This window comes from Rana temporaria, chromosome 13 (genome assembly GCF_905171775.1).
Source record: "Rana temporaria chromosome 13, aRanTem1.1, whole genome shotgun sequence".
Lineage (NCBI taxonomy): Eukaryota > Metazoa > Chordata > Amphibia > Anura > Ranidae > Rana > Rana temporaria.
This window is the reverse complement of record NC_053501.1, coordinates 48622092-48638568: the sequence shown is the minus strand read 5'-3', so window position 1 is coordinate 48638568 and position 16477 is coordinate 48622092. Positions and strand designations below refer to the sequence as shown.

General features: G+C 41.2%; 1 protein-coding gene across 1 annotated transcript in view; it reads right to left on the bottom strand.

The window, feature by feature from the left end:
* SIPA1L1 (signal induced proliferation associated 1 like 1) overlaps positions 1–16477 on the bottom strand; it is a 331939-nt gene that overhangs the window by 247942 nt on the left and 67520 nt on the right. Inside the window, 1 exon segment of the mRNA XM_040332639.1 lies at positions 2463–2555. The gene's annotated coding sequence lies outside the window, so the exon portion shown is untranslated.

Below are 16477 nucleotides of genomic sequence, written 5' to 3'. Positions count from 1 at the left end.
AAATCGGAAGTGATGTCATTTTTCGTACAATGTTCCGATCGTATGTACGTGGCATAAGTCAGTAAGGAGGAAGATCAGCTTCAGTGAGACGACAGGCAATATTGGTGACTAGTCATTTGTCTGTTTTTTTTTTTTTAGGTAAAACATAATTTGAGTTATTCTTTAAAAGGGCTACAGTAGTTCACCTTTAGTAACATGTAACATCCGTATTAAGGGTGCAATATGCAAACATATTATGCATCCGGAAAGCAATTGTGTCCAGAAATGAAGCGCGTTTTTTCTACGGTCATTTTTTTTAGAATATAGTATCATGCGGTGTATCAAATTCAGCACAAATATCTTCTGTGTGATGGCTCCTATACACACCTTGCTATTTTCCAACATAATACTGGCATACAGTATCTCACAAAAGTGAGTACAACCCCTCATTTTAGTATAAATATTTTATTATATAATCTTTTCATGTGACAACACTGAAGAAATTACACTTTGCTAGAATGTAAAGTAGTGAGTGTACAGCTTGTATAACAGTGTAACATTTGCTGTCCCCTCAAAATAACTCAAACACACAGCGATTAATGTCTAAACCGCTGACCAAGAAAGTGAGTACACCCTAAGTGAAAATGTCCGAATTGGGCACAAAGTGTCAATATTTTGTGTGGCCACCATTATTTTCCGCAACTGCCTTCACCCTTCTTGGTCATGGAGTTCACCAGAGCTTCACAGGTTGCCACTGGAGTCCTCTTCCACTCCTCCATGACCACATCACAGAGCTGGTGGATGTTAGAGACCTTGCGCTCCTTCACCTTCCATTTGAGGATGCCCCACAGATGCTCAATAGGGTTTAGGTCTGGAGACATGTTGGCCAGTCCATTACCTTTACCCTCAGCTTCTTTAGCAAGGCAGTGGTTGTCTTGAAGTGTGTTTGGGGTTGTATGTTTAAATATTGCCCTGCGGCCCAGTCTCCAAAGGGAGGGGATCATGGTCTGCTTCAGTGTGTCACAGTATATGTTGCCATTCATGGTTCCCTCATTGAACTTTAGCTCCCCAGTGCTGGCAGCACTCCTGCAGCCCCGGACATGACAAGGACACTTGTCTTTGTACTCCTCACCTGGTTGTTACCACACACGCTTTACACCATCTGAACCAAATAAGTTTATCTTGGTCTCATCAGACCACAGGACATGGTTCCAGTAATCCATGTCCTTAATCTGCTTGTCTTCAGCAAACTGTTTGCGGGCTTATTTGTGCATAACCTTTAGAAGACTCTTCCTTCTGGGATGACAGCCATGCAGACCAATTTGATGCAGTGTGCAATGTATGGTCTTAACACTGACAAGCTGGCACCCCCACCCCTTGAACCTCTGCAGCAATGCTGGCAGCACTTAAAACGTCTATTCCCCCAAAGACAACCTCTGGATAGGATGCTACACATGTGCACTCAACTTCTTTGGTCGACCATGGAGAGGCCTGTTCTGAGTGGAACCTGTCCTGTTAAACCGCTGTATGGTCTTGGCCACTGTGCTGTAGCTCAGTTTCGGGGTCTTGGCAATCTTTTTATAGTCTAGGCCATCTTTATGTAGAGCAACAATTCTTTTTTTTCAGATCCTCAGAGAGTTCTTTGCCATAAGGTGCCATGTTGAACTTCCAGTGACCAGTCAGAGGGTGAGAGCGATAACACAGATTTTAACACACCTGCTCCCCATTCACACCTGAGACCTTGTAATCATTTGGACATTTTCACTTAGGGGTGTACTCACTTTTCTTGTCAGCGGTTAGACATGAATGGCTGTGTGTTGTTTTTTTTAAGGGGACAGCAAATTTACACTGTTATACAAGCTGTACACTCACTACTTTACATTGTAGAAAAGTGTAATTTCTTCAGTGTTGTCACATGAAAAGATATAATAAAATATTTACTAAAATGTGAGGGTTGTACTCACTTGTGAGATACTGTATATCACAAGCTAAAATTACATATTATAAATCTGTCAGACAAGCAATAAACCTACCAAGGAATCTTGAATGCTTATGCATTTAATTGCCTTATAATATCCTAAAATTATGAAACATACAACCCTAATTTAGATTTTGTGTTTATGGTTGGGCATATCTGTGTTACAAAACACGCAGTTAACAATATAGTACATTCCTATAACTTGCTTTATTGGAAGGCCCTGTGGCCCGATCCATATAAAACATACTGCACGAAGTTAGGCAGCCAAGATTCTATATTGTGTTATGTTCACTAAACTTTAACCACTGATCCAAACAAAAATATATAATTTTATTAACATGTCGTCTTTTTTCTTTGTAACATAACAAGCCTAAGGCGAGGCAACCATAACATGCTATAAACTGCAATTGCAAATGAATAAACTGTACATGCATTTGATACATTTAGCCATAAGCAGTGGTAGGGTTGTTTATTCTCTTCCCTGACCTGAATAAAATTGGCTTACCTGCTATAACATCATGTTTCTGGATGTTCACTTTGATATGTGCTGCTTCTGCTTAGAATCTCAAACGTCTGCGCGAAGCCCCATTACCAGGCCCTAGAGAAAATAAAACAAAGCCTCTGCTTTATTAAAACACTCCAGCATTCTGCAGCATTTGTGCTTAATATCACTTTTAAGGGACCATGGTAACTGTGCTCCATCACACCAGATCTGTCTAGGCAGGAAAGGCCAGTTCCCATCATCAGATATAGGATATTACAGAGCCACTGGCACAACATTAGTATCGTTACACATGGACTAATTGTACATAGGAGCGCAACTACGTATACATCACTGAGCAATGACAAGCTATTAAACCATCAATATGATTAGCCCTTAAGTTATTAAATTGTGCAGTATTGTGGGCATGAGAAACGTTTTAATAAGCAGAGAAACTGTCAAATCATCTATTTTGCTTAATTCTGTTTACCAATTCTATGATAAAAGACAAGATAAGTCAAATCCTTCATATCAAATAGAACAGTCTTTTCCTGCTTCATGGCTTCACAATCCCCTACTAGAAACTACAGATTTAATGGATAACTTTAATGCACAGTCGGGATATATCCCGAAAGCAGAACTTCACTGCATCTGAGCACCACAAACCAAACATGCAATTTAATTAATTTGCATTATTCAAAGCAAACTCCCCCATCCATGCATGTCTCTGTGCTTTATTTTGGTGAGAAATCGCCTTGCAAAACATCCCCTTGCATTTCTGGCAGTGGCCATCTTGAGTAAGGGCAAATTATTAATGTAGCATTTACTTCCTGCCCTTAGCTCAAGTCTGCATGCAGGAGTGTGCGCTTAGCTGAGAAAACCCCTCCCCCCCTTCTGAAGACTCCTGGAATGTATGACATTTGCCAAGGCAGGAAACCAGGAAGTAAAAAAAAAAAAAAAAAGAAAGAAAGTTTAAAACAAGAAATTATTATATACTTTCCTATCCATTTACTAATGCTAGAGGCATGAGGATTCAAAATAATCAACGCTGATTGGGAGAGTGAAGTTCCACTTTATAAGACATGTTTCGACTTGGACTCCCTACACCAGGGGTATCAAACTCAATTTCATTGTGAGCCGCATCAGCATTAGGATTGTCCTCAAAAGGGCCGGTAGTATCTGTAAGGTTGTGAGCCGCATCAGCATTAGGATTGTCCTCAAAAGGGCCGGTAGTATCTGTAAGGTTAGATGTCCAGCGCATCCCCTCCTTACATTAGATGGACTTCTGAACACACAATAGGATTTTGCACCGCAGGACTTTTGTTGGCGAAAAGTTTGTCCGTTTGCAGAGCAAAATTTTGTCCAATGAAAACCGAAAAAGTTTGTCCGATGGAGGGTAAAAAATCTGCTCATTTTGAAGTTTGTTGTCATAAAGTCAGACCACGTGTATGGGCCTTTATATTATTCTAGTTAATAAAGTGGCCCTGACAGTATAAAGTAAGGTCCATTCAATTTGCCCAGACCCCTCGTCCTTTACAAATGGCTTGCTGGAAGTGGCCGCATAAAGCGTACATATAAAAAAAAAAAAAGTCGAATAAAATATATACACACATTTATTAATTCGTCCACGTTGCCAGACATGCGGTCACCATCCTTTTGAAAGGTTTCCCGGGGAATGCAAAGCAGGCAAAACCTCTCAAAAAGACACTAGTCCACTGCGAGTGTCTTCTCACAAGAGCCGGGCTGATCTGTTTTCCCAAAATCTACCTCGAAGGATTGTAATGTCATCTTCGCCTAAGCACCATGGCTGGTAAGTAAGCACGTACCCCAATTTGTTTTCTTTATTGCCCAATTTACACCTATGCGTTTCAGCAATGTGCATGTTACGGCAAAGCCCGTTACATGCGTTGACTCACTGCAGTGCCATTCATTTAGAATAACATGACAACACACTAAGGCAATGCAGATACGTTGGCATGCAATAGGCATTGACACGAATACAGGCTTTTGCTACTTCTATGGCCAGCTATATGCCCACCTTGGGCGTGGGAAAATTAAGTGAATCTTTCACTAGCCATGTGTATTTTGCACAAATGTGCATGAGGTTTTAGGCTCCATGCACACTGGGCTTTAAAAAAAAAAAAAAGGTCTGTTCTATCAGGAGTAAAAATAGAGCATTTTTTGTACAAAGTTTAGACGAGTTTGAGAGTTTTACGTTTTTTCTGCCTCGGAGCTCCAATCAGAAACGCAAAACAGACGTTTTTTTTCTGCCTCTAAACGTTAAACTCAAATTTGGATAACATTGCTAAGCTGAGAGAGCAGTTGTCCTGGTGTGGAGGAGAGAAATCGTAGCGGAGTGAAAAAAGATCGTTTGAGTCCATTTAACTACTTTTAGAAGCGAGCCGGTATTACAGCTGGTGACGGTGACTAAGGGTGTTTCATTGGAGAACGAAAGAGGCACAGCGGTGGTTTTAGATAAAGATTGAAGTTTACAACCATCAAGATTTTGCACTATATTCATTAGAAGATTTTGAGTACTGTATATATTTTTATAGTTCACGCAAAGACTGGTTTATAATACATTTTGGAATTTGCACTTATGGTACATGTACATTTTGATTAGATTCACTATTGTGAAACAGCGCTGCACTATAATATTACTCTGCAAGATCAGCTAACCAGCATAAACCCAGTAAAGATCACAGAAAGCATCCCGACATGTCAAATATCTAGGAACCTAGCCACAGTAACGGTTTTCATGATATTTCCATCTACTCTTTTTTTATTACTTCAGGCTCAATTCACAACCTAACACACCAGGCTAAGGATCCACTTTCAAAAGAGTGACAGTTATTTTTTTAGTCAAGCCCCAAAAAAAATTGAAAATAAAAGTCGCATGCGTATATATTGGAATTTAGGAATTGCTTTTAAAAATAAGTTTGTTTAAAAGGCAACTAAATACTTGGGCAAAACTCCATTAGCAGGGGTGCGCAACCTTTTGAAGGGCAACGACCACTTAAGTGATTTGGTAACTGGACGTGGGCCACAATGAAATGAAATGCTTCAGAATTTCAAATTTTTAATTTGAATAGCATAGGGAAGATTTTAAACGATCAGGATCATTAATTTCCTTGGGACCAATACCTGTTGGATGTTTACCCATCATTACATCTTGTGGGAGTGGTGCACTTTCTGAAAGCGCACCAAAAAAGCGCACCCTGCATTCAGGAAACTCACCAAACCCACAGGATATAATGGGAATTGTAAGGGGAGAACCAATTAGGCCCCCCTTTCCGAATGGGATCATGGCATTAGCATTTGAAATAGGAATAGATAAAGATTAGTCAGGATTGGTTAGGAAGGGTCAGGTGGTACAGGGGATTTTAGTTCAGGAGGTCAGTTGAGGATAAGGGAAAGGTAAGATGCAGGTGAGTTAACAGGATTGGTCAGTGAAATCAGGTGGGTTAGAGGGTTCTGGAAAGGTGTTCAAGGTATTCAGGCATTAGCTAAAAGGGTTAGATGACTTTGGTAGAATATTCTGGAGACTGGTAACAGCCTATTTAAGGCCAGGGAAGTGGTGTGGGTCAGTACCAGTTCCTGACTGAAGATTGCAAGAGGACTCCCCGCCCTACCCACCATTTTTGTGTCGGCCGATTTATGTGGTGGCTCCCTCTGGTATTTAACTGGAGGGGAGGTTTAAATAAAGGTTAAATTAAAATACTGAATCAGCTTGAGTCTAAGTGGCTGGAGTTGGTGATTTATTTACAGAATTATGAAGTGGTAAGGTATGGATTAAAAAAAAAAAAAAAAAAAATCGGATCGTGGCCAATATTATTCCAAAATGAAAAAAGTACATAGTTAGTGATAAATGGAAACATGTGAAATATAAATAAATGATTTGTTGAATTTCAATGGTTGTGTGGTTATTGTCTATGCATGTTGTGTGGTTTGCATGACGCCTGTGAGCCAACCTGCAGGAAAGAAGCAGGTATACTGTGCTGCACCCATGGATTAGTGTGAAAGCAGCCTAATTGTTAACCCTTTTATAATATGCAAACATGCCCATATTGCAAAAGATGTACGCCCATTATGTGTGTTTAATACGCTGACCTTCCTTTCCTCTTGCAGCTGCTGTTGGAATCACTATCAAGGCTGCTAGAGAGAAGCAGAGTTCACTTGGTATCACTCTGCCAGGGACATTAGCCGGCGCTACAGAGGAAGCTTCAGCCAATGTGGCTCCTGTTCCCTCCACGGCCGCCTGCTCTCTCTGCTGCCAGCGCCGGCTCACTGCTCTCTGATGCTCTGAGATGGTAGGTCAGCAAGCCCAGATTGTGATCAAAGGGTTGCCACCCCAGGCATGCCCTTCCCTGGTTTGAGGTTGTGGGCCACATGGATTCAGCACCCCTGCTCTAAAGCAAAATGGAGATTTTTGTGCTTCAAAAGCACCATTTCAAATTCAGCCCTACAAAACAAGCTCATCAAGATTTAAAAAAGTGTTAATGTAATTATTGTTGTGATGTACAGTAGCATGATAATTTTCAGGTGTGGACACTAAACATACTCCATAGATTCCGTCAAGCACAAAATCTGCCTACACAAAATGAGGAGGAGGAGGGTGACTGCCATAGAATCCAGGCAACTGGAGATGTAGGTGTTGGAAAGGAAATAATCCAAGAAATAGTTTAACTTTTTCCAAGCCAGCAGTAAAAGAGAACATTTCAAGATTTGCTGTATGCAAGCTCTTCATGACAAATAATTACACCGCTAAAAATACACTGAACGGCTGGGTTCTGTCAGAGCATTGAAAGGACCGGATGTGCAAAGCTTATTGAGCGATTATTAATTGATCACAGAATGTTATAATGCAGCTCAGTATTGTATGCATTACATATTCGAAAACAATAACAGTGTTATTTGAAGAAGGCCGGATAAAAACAAGCAAAAGAAAATTTAATACAAAGAACAGCTTTACAGCAATGTTGTATTTCAAACATGCATATAATCGATCTCGTCTTTCCAAAGCTTTAAAGAAGAAATCTGGGTCAACTACCAGCAGTAAATATAAGCAATGTATCTGAAGGAAGCCGCATACAAATGGTTTCATTACAGAATCAAATTATATTGTCTGCCAGCTCTACCTGAAGCCACCAATTTACTGATCCAGCTACATGCTGCTGCCAGTGGGAGGATTTTGGACCTGTTTAAACCAAATGCTAGGTGGAAATAGACTTGTTTCAGGCAAACTGAGCAAGCCAAAGCAAAGAGTAGATATAACAGTGGGTACGGAAAGTATTCAGACCCCCTTAAGTTTTTAACTATTCGTTATATTGCAGCCATTTGCTAAAATCATTTAAGTTCATTTTTTTCCTCATTAATGCAACCCATATTGACAGAAAAACACAGAATTGTTGACATTTTTGCAGATTACCCTCTTCCTTACCGGGCCAAATGACGCCGGCAGGAACCCTCTTAGGGTTTCTTAGGCTCCATTCACACCTTGGCGACAAAACGCCCGACGCTCGTGCCGCTGGAGGGGAGAATTGCCATTGATGTCTATGAGATGGTTCACATCTCAAACGCCGTACGCCTGAAAACAAGTCCCGGACCCTTTTTTTTCAGGCGGCATTGGCGTTCGGCCATAGACAATGGCAATTCTTTGTGGAAAAAAAAAAGTAACCTAATCGCGGCAAAATACGCCGCGTACGCGGCGTTACAATGTGAATGGGGGCTAAGAGCACAGTGGCCTCCATAAACCTTAAATGGAAGACATTTGGGATGACCAGAACCCTTCCTAGAGCTGGCCTTAAGGCCAAACTGAGCTATCGGGGGAGAAGAGCCTTGGTGAGAGAGGTAAAGAAGAACCCAAAGATCACTGTGGCTGAGCTCCAGAGATGCAGTCGGGAGAAAGTTGTAGAACGCCAACCATCACTGCAGCCGTCCACCAGTCGGGGCTTTATGTCAGAGTCTCTCCACATGAAAGCCTGCATGAGTTTGCTAAAAAAAAAAAAAAAACACCTAAAGGACTCGACAAGATGGTGAGAAATAAGATTCTCTGGTCTAAAAGAAAACCAAGATAGAACTTTTTAGCCTTAATTCTAAGCGGTATGTGTGGAGAAAACCAGGCACTACTCGTCACCTGTCCAATACAGTCCCAACAGTGAAGCATGGTGGTGGCAGCATCATGCTATGGGGGTGCTTTTCAGCTGCAGGGACAGGACGACTGGTTGCAATAGAGGAAAAGATGAATGCGGCCAAGTACAGGGATATCCTGGATGCAAACCTTCTACAGAGTGCTCAGGACCTCAGACTGGGCCAAAGGTTTACCTTCCAACAAGACAATGACCCTAAGCACACAGCTAAAATAACGAAGGAGTGGCTTCACAACAACTCCGTGACTGTTCTTGAATGGCCCAGCCAGAGCCCTGACTTAAACCTAATTGAGCGTCTCTGGAGAGACCTTAAAATGGCTGTCCACCAACATTTACCATCCAACCTGACAGAACTGGAGAGGATCTGCAAGGAGGAATAGCAGAGGATCCCCAAATCCAGGTGTGAAAACTTGTTGCATCTTTCCCAAAAAGACTCATGGCTGTATTAGATCAAAGGGTGCTTCTACTAAATACTGAGGACCATTTGATATTTCAGTTTTTCTTTTTTTAATAAATCTGAAAAAATGTCAACAATTCTGTGTTTTTCTGTCAATATAGGGTACTGTGTGTACATTAATGAGGAAAAAAATGAACCTAAATGCTTTTAGCAAATGACTGCAATATAACAAAGAGTGGAAAATTTAAGGGGGTCTGAATACTTTCCGTACCCACTGTAAATCAAGCCACATGCACAATGTATTCTCTATGAATCATTTTCTCCTACATGATAAAAGTGCATTCATGCGTCTGTTTTTTACTTCACCTTGGCCATTACAATGCATTAATGCGCAAACGCACATAAACGTGCATGAGCATACATGTTCAAAGGCTTTGCTCCTGAAAGCAACTTTGGTGGGGTTTTTTGTATCTAAATGCTCTGCCTCTAAACCCCTGTAATACATACCGTATTTATCGGCGTATAACACACACCCCAATTTAAGAGGGAAGTTTCAGGGAAAAAAAGTTTTTTTTTAAATAAACCACTTTGAAGCAAAATGATGGTATCAGAGCATCAATGCAGCCTTATCTGTGCCCATCTGCAGTCTTAATCCAGCCAGATCTGTGTCCATCTGCAACATTGCTCCTCACTGCAGCCTGATTAGTGGCCATCTGCAGCCTATACATTTACCAAAATGCCCTGCCTGTTCAGTGCCCATCTACAGTCTCACCTTTCATTGTCAGATCTTCCCTGCTGTCTCCGAGGGAAGAGGGGGAGCGAGTGCCACTAAATTACATAGAGCCGTGATCTCCTTCCTGTGTACCCAGCGCTCTGTCACTCACAGCAACGCCTCCTGCCCCTGCTCATATGATACAGTACAGTGGTCCAATGCGGGGCCAGGAGGCGTGGCTGTGTGAGACGGAGCACCGGATACACAGGAAGGAGATTACGGCTCTATGTAATTCAGCGGCGCTCGGTCCTCTTCCCTCAGACAGCAGGGATCGGCGTATAACTGATTTCAAGGGGAAAAAGTGCGTGTTATACGCCGATAAATACGGTATAGTGTGAATGGACACATAGGCCAACATAGAGAGACATGCATCAGGGTGGATATAAATCAATGATTTAAAAAAAGATTTTTTTATTTAAAAATCATTTTTTTTTTTTATAAAATTCTAAAGTTAGTTTTCTGTTTAACAAGTTGCCGACCCGCCACTCGTTCTGGTAAGCCGTCACGTCATATGACGGCATCCCAGAATGGCATTACAGGGCGCAATTTATTTGTGTCCATGCACATGGGTTGGCAGCCATTCAATAACTAGCTATGATAACATGCGCTGCCATGAGATAAAACAAAGTTCAGGAAAATTCCTTTATCCCATTGTTTTGCAAATCTATGTACATTAAAAACTGTATGACTGAATTGGTTCTGATATCGCTATTTTACTAACCTGACAGCTTATGGTTCTAAATGGGAAACCTTCATTTTGTTTGCAAATATTAACGATTCTAACTGTCAGCAAGAATAGGTCCTTACATTTCAAGAGCACCTGTCATTTCAGATCCATCAAAGCAGCGCCTGTTAATGGGTATCCACTCACCTGCTGCCGCCACGTCCCTCACCTTGTTGTGTCACTGCCGCATCACCAGCCATCCCATTAAAGAGAATAAGACTGTCGTGAGTCAACAGCGGGTCAGAGGAGGTGCCACTGCGGGATGGAGATGACAGTTGCTCTTTAAAAATTATGATTTAAATCAAGCTATTTTATGAGTGATTTAAATCATAATTTAAATCAAATCCACCCTGACAAGGCATTCATAATATATGTATCACATCAAGCTGACATGTTGCCTGCTTGACAGTGGTAGCATAGAAAAAAAGTCTATGCAGCCGCAAGATCTTAGCTCAAATATATCAAATGTATGCTCCCCGAGACCCAATGGGGTCAGCGGAGGTATGAGCAGATGCATCTGATCCTACAAAAAAGAAAGACTAGGACTCATTCATAGGAATTTTACAACATTACAGGAAATCTCTGTGCAATAAAGTGCTTCTAACTATGAGGTGGACATCACCGTATACCAAGTTATATGAAGCCCAACTGTCATGTCACTGAGAGCATAATTTGCTTGTTTTCTGGCCACCCTAAAGATGGGTACTTTCTGTAGTACACATAGCCATGCACCCTTAAAAAATGCAAACGTGCCTGTTTGTGTGTCTGTCGGTAGGGAAATATGACCTATTCTCTACTTCCCAGTCCCAAACTAATGAATGATTAACCACTTACCCCCCGGACCATATTGCTGCCCAAGAGTACTTTTTGCGATTCGGGACTGCGTCGCTTTAACAGACAATTGCGCGGTCGTGCGACGTGGCTCCCAAACAAAATTGGCGTCCTTTTTTTCCCACAAATAGAGCTTTCTTTTGGTGGTATTTGATCACCTCTGCGTTTTTTATTTTTTGCGCTATAAACAAAAATAGAACGACAATTTTGAAAAAAATGAATATTTTTTACTTTTTGCTGTAATAAATATCCCCCAAAAATATATAAAAAAACATTTTTTTCCCTCAGTTTAGGCCGATACGTATTCTTCTACATATTTTTCGTAAAAAAAAAATCGCAATAAGCGTTTATTGATTGGTTTGCGCAAAAGTTATAGCGTTTACAAAATAGGGGGTATTTTTATGGCATTTTTATTAATATTTTTTTTACTAGTAATGGCGGCGATCAGCGATTTTTTTTTCGGTATTGCGACATTATGGCGGACACTTCGGACATTTTTGACACATTTTTGGGACCATTGGCATTTTTATAGCGATCAGTGCTATAAAAATGCATTAGATTACTATAAAAATGCCACTGGCAGTGAAGGGGTTAACACTAGGGGGCGGGGAAGGGGTTAAGTATGCCTGGGTGTGTTCTTACTGTGGGGGGGGGGGGGTGGCCTCACTAGGGGAAACACTGATTTTCTGTTCATACATTGTATGAACAGAAAATCAGCATTTCCCCTGCTGACAGGAACGAGAGCTGTGTGTTTACACACACAGCTCCCGTTCCCCGCTCTGTACCGAGCGATCGCGTGTGCCCGGCGGCGATCGCGCCCGCCGGGCACACACACGGGAGTCGGGGGCGAGTCGGGGGCGCGCGTGCGCCCCTAGTGGCGGCTAAAAGGTAGGACGTCCATTTACGTGGTGTCGCCTAGGAGAGCCACCTTGTGGACGTATAATGACGGTGCGGCGACGGCAAGTGGTTAAGTGATAGATGAAGGTAACATCTTTGGTTGACCCATACATAAATTACAACTTAGATAAGAGTTTGTAATTGTTTATATACACTGAAACAAGAACCTGCTGGTTTGTGTAAAGAATGTAGTCTCCATGGGTCATACATCACATGGGAATGTACTGTTGATATAAGGCTGCCAAAATAGTCTGGATGTGCTCTATTTGGAGAAACTGTAAATACATTTTCCCATATTTATTGCAAACCACTCTTCATTGGAATTACTTTCATGAGTTTTGAAGTAGTTGTGAATTAACCATTTAAGCCCGAGACAATTTGGCTGGCCAAAGACCAGGCCACTTTTTGCGATTCGGCACTGCGTCGCTTTAACTGACAATTGCGCAATCGTGCGACGTGGCTCCCAAACAAAATTGACGTCTTTTTTTCCCACAAATAGAGCTTTCTTTTGGTGAAATCTGATCACCGCTGCGGTATTTATTTTTGCGCTGTAAACCAAAATAGAGCGACAATTTTGAAAACAATTCAATATTTTTGTCATGACTGCGAAATTGTGGCAGAAAGAATCGCAAGCGCGCCAGCACACGACCACACGGTGGCAAATTAAAGGGGACGTATATATACGCCCATTTCCCCACTGTGCCATTCCATCGTATAGTTTTTGGTTAAATTGCAGCTTGGTAGATGAAAAAAATCACCATTAAGGAGTGATAGGGTAAACAAATCTCAGATAAATTTGAAATGTTGAATTATTATATGTTTGATTCAGTCACCTTTTTTACCATTTATCTTGCCCCCACTGGATGACCCAGTACTGTATATTGAAATAACAAAACTTTCATTCACACATCACATGATAAAGAATTGGTAAGGTCTGTGTTGCACTTTTCTAAAAGGCTTAATTTACATCTGTGGCAGTATGTGAAAAACCAATGAAAATTAAAACAGAAATGTTGTCAATAGCAACCACTTCTTTCAGGATTTTTGGTTTGCCTTTAGAGTAGATCCCAAGGCACAAACTATTTTTCATAAGACTCAGAAATGCATGACTTATTGGGTTATGCTTCTACCTAAGCAGATAGGTAACGGGAGGGCCCGCGGAACCCAGAATCACCTAGAAAGAATGGGATACCCTTGCTTCAGCTCCCCATGCACCTATGTCTAAATCACCCTGTGTCTATTAGGGGCACAGGGTGAGCAAGAAAATAATGGACATTAAGAATACATCTTGGATTACTTAAAACGGGACAGTAATATTTATCCACAATATCTCCCAGGATACCATATTAGAAAGATCGACTCATTCATACTGTTGGGACATATACTGTAAGGAGATGCTAATGTCATCACCTCCAGCCACCTGTCTGTTGTCTGTATAATGTAAATGAATCAAGTGTGACTGCTCTGCATCTCATTGTTGCTTGTGCGAATTGACCCTGTAATTGTGTGAAGGAGTTCAGTGTTGATTGGTGATAATGTTAATTGTGTCTTCTGAGCTACAAGATTGCAAGTCTAGCCTAAAGGTCATGCCTCCGAGTCATCTTGGCTGCCTAAATGGATTAGTTAATTAGCTCATGTTAATTAGGTCTGGTCACAGGTGTATTTTCAGAGTAATATGAGCAGGATATGTAAGCACCTCCTCTTTTACTGTATAAAAGCCTGTAGTCTTTCAATAAAGATTGTATTCCTGTTTGACCTTCAACACGGAGCTTCGTCTCGTATTTGGGGGAGAATTAATCGTATGGGTTTCTTCTTCGGCTGGTTGGAGTGTTGGTAGCTGCCTTTGTGTTTGGGAATGGAATATCCTAAACGACTTTAACCCCTTTCATACTTGGGGTGTCATTAAAGTCCTTTATATGGAAGTGCCAGGGTCACATTAAGGGGTGCCCATAAATGTTAAAAGTCCTAATGATTTGCAGGCATGAGGCATCCAACTAGCCTCAAGCACCAACGTTTGCAGTTTGCTCCTAGACGTGAACATTTTCTTGGCTGAACGCTTCGGTTTAGTCATGAAAAGAAAAAGGGAGAGGACAAAAACAGCTCCGGTAGACAGCGACACTCATGGAAATGAACAATGGCAATTGGGACAGGTCATTTAGTTAGTAACAATCAATCCAGGGGAGTGAAGTGGTTGGTTGGGAACTGTGCAAAGGACCCGCAGATATGATACTTTACTCAAACTTGTCTGAAAAAGACCATCATCACTTTTCTACAGGTAACTTACGTTATTGTGAAAAGTGATAACCCTTTTTCTTTTCAAAGGTCATACGGATCAGCAGATGTAGAATGAAACCAAAAACAGACTTGGACCATAGTTATTTAAAACAGCTTGTATCTTCAGGATTTTTATTCCAGCATATAATTTAGAATTGGGTGACATCGCTGAAACACAGTTGCTAGGGATACTCCTATGGACGCAGAGATAAGAATGATATATATCAGTAATAGCATAATAAAAAAAAAAATGATTCTGTTGCAATATATGTTATGCTCCAACACTTGCAGGTTTCATCTAATCCTGGAAAAAAATGGCGAGTACAAACGTGATGCATGCAGTTCCAACAAGATTACAGTAATTCGGTTACAGGAAGAGCACCGGGGAAATCAAAGGAAGATAATGAATAGGTCAGTGTTACACAGCTGATCGGTGACCTTCGCTGTGCAGTACAGACTGTGGCGTAGTTGCAGCCAGCAGGCATTCAGCCTACAGTATGTAAAAGGTGACTTTCAGCAACACATTTACATAAAAGCATGTAGGACAAAATAATTAACATGGAAGTACTTTGAAATTAAATGGCAGAGAGCAGATGGCAGCGTTATCAAATAGTAAAGTAGGATTTTCCGATAAGTTACAATATGGTCAGTAAATTCAAGATTTACTATAGTTGGGATGCCATCGGATACTTATTTATGTAGTGCAAAGTCTATGTGGGCAACAAAAAAAAGTTAAAGGGGATGTAAACAAAAAAAATGTTTTTGCTGAAATGACTGTTTACAGGGTATAGAGACATAATAGTTAACCGATTCCTTTTAAAAACGATTTTTCGATCAAAGGATAACGGACCGATGGGGCCCACACACCATCGGTTTGGACCGACCTTGTGTACAAGGCCTACGTTTTTATCCCTCCACAGGCGTTTCCGCACACCCCTCAAGTGACAGTGCCCAGCCCTGTTGATTGGTTGTTCAAGCAGTAAGCATGACACTGGGCTGAAGTAACAAGATCTATATAAAGAATATTTTTTTCCAAAAGGCAATAAACAGCATAATTATTCTGCCTACCTTTCTGCATTGTACCAGCACCATCTTCTTTTACTGTATAGTCTACTTGTATTTTTAGCTCTCCTGGTCCTTAGACAGCATACTAATGCAGTCAATTGTGCTGTTACCTTTCACACTGTACATTTTTAGCTTTTACAGTTGTTCCCGGGGGGTCATGCGACACTGTACCCAAATTAAATTTGCATCTTCCCCCCCCCCCCCCCCGAGCTTTCATTTGGTGGGTATTTAATCCCAATTTTTTGAGACCATTTACATTTTATACAGCGATCAGTGCTTTTAAAATGCACTGATTGTTGTATAAATGTCACTGGCAGGAAGGGCTAACACTAGGGGGGCAATCAAGGTGTTAACCACTTAAGCCCCAGACCATTTGGCTAGCCAAAGACCAGGCCACTTTTTTGCAATTTGTCACTGCGCCGCTTTAACCGACAATTGCGCGGTCGTGCGACGTGGCTCCCAAACAAAATTGACGTCCTTTTTCCCCACAAATAGAGCTTTCTTTTGGGTGGCATTTGATTACCTCTGCGGTTTAGATTTTTTGCGCTATAAACAATAATAGAGCGACAATTTTGAACAAAAAAGCAATATTTTGTACTTTTTAGCCATTTTAAATATCCCCAATATTTTTGTAAAAAAGCTATTTTTTTCTCAGATTAGACTGATATGTATTCATATAAGCGTATAATGATTGGTTTGCGCAAAAGTTATAGCGTCTACAAAATAGGAACTTTATGGCGGACACATCGGACACTTTTGACACATTTTTGGGACCATTGTCATTTTTACAGCGACCAGTGCTATAAAAATGCACTGCTTACTGTGAAAATTACACTGGCAGTGAAGGGGTTAACCACTAGGTGGCGCTGAAGGGGTTAAGTGTGTCCTAGTGAGTGATTCTAACTGTTAGAGGGAGGAGCTACCAGTGAC